The sequence below is a fragment of the Chrysochloris asiatica genome, unplaced genomic scaffold (genome assembly GCF_000296735.1).
Source record: "Chrysochloris asiatica unplaced genomic scaffold, ChrAsi1.0 scaffold00014, whole genome shotgun sequence".
NCBI classification, from domain to species: domain Eukaryota; kingdom Metazoa; phylum Chordata; class Mammalia; order Afrosoricida; family Chrysochloridae; genus Chrysochloris; species Chrysochloris asiatica.
In genome coordinates, this window is record NW_006408532.1 from 8,235,423 (window position 1) to 8,236,656 (window position 1,234).

Here is a 1,234-nt window from a genome sequence, read left to right on the forward strand (position 1 = left end):
ATCCTGACATTTGATCTTGGAACTTGCCAGCCTCTACAACCACACAAGCCATTTCTTTGAGAGAAATCTCTCTCTGTATATACATCACTGGTTTTGCTTCTCTAAGGAGCCCAGCCTAAGACAGTCCTTCAAAAATATGTGTTATAAATTCCAACCACTATATCTGTAGTTATAATTCCATTTGGGAATGGGTGGTTTTTGTTATGTTAATGGAACAAGCTTAGTGTAGGGTGTGTCCTAAATCAATTTCTTTCTTTCTTTTTTTTTTAACAAGACATTTGACCTTTTTATTATTCAACAAAGCTTCATTATTTTTTATTTAGCTTTCTGACTGTGCTTGTGCCTTCAACACTTTCACAACGATTTTTTGCTCCTCAATAAGGAAAGCAAGCTTGATCCTGTTATGGACACATTTAGCACACATTGAGCCACCATAGGCTCTGCTGACATGTTTCTTTGTCTTGGACAACCTCATGAGAACTTTAGTAGGTCTCACAGCACGGATCCCTTGAAATTGGCTTGCACTACATGCAGATTTTGGTGCTTTACCAACCTTCTTGATATAGAAGTAAACAATTCTATTACCAGGGGTTCAAGACAGCCTAGTTTTGTTAGAGGCTGTAATGTAGGACAGCCTACGATGGTATGCCAAACGCTGGACCATTTTGAATGTCTTTACACAGCATCCCCAGAAAAGCCTAAATTAATTTCTTTTAAGAGAGAAAAGAGATTAAACATAAGCTAGCAAGCAGAGAAGGGGAAGAGAGATGCCAAGCCATATGAAGATTGCTCAGGAACAGAAGAAGCTCAGAAGAGACAATGATTTTCCTCCAGAGTCCACAGAGAGAAAACGTTCCCCTAGAACTTCACCCTGAATTCAGTCTTCAAACAAGTTTCTGTTTGTTGAAGCCATCTACTCATGGCATTTTTATTACAGCAGCACTGGATAGCTAAAACAGAATTTGGTATTGGGAGTGGGGTGTCGTTTTTACAGATACCTAAAATGTGGACATGGTTTTGGTTAATCGGTAATGACTGTCAGAGTTTTAAGATGCCTATGGCACAGACTGGGCAGTGTTTCATTCTGTTGTGCCTGGAATCACTATGGTTTGGAACTGACTTGACAACACCTAACAACAACAACAACAACAACAACAGCATGGCACTGTGGGCTAGGTGTTGAACTATTAACCACAAGGTTGAGGGTTCAAACCCACCAGTTGCTCTGTGGGAA

The 1,234-nt window shown here is 40.0% G+C and overlaps 1 pseudogene; it reads right to left on the reverse strand.

Moving 5' to 3' along the window:
- Positions 1-319: 319 nt before the first annotated feature.
- On the reverse strand, positions 320-664 carry LOC102830903 (annotated as a pseudogene).
- Between the last annotated feature and the right edge of the window lie 570 nt (positions 665-1,234).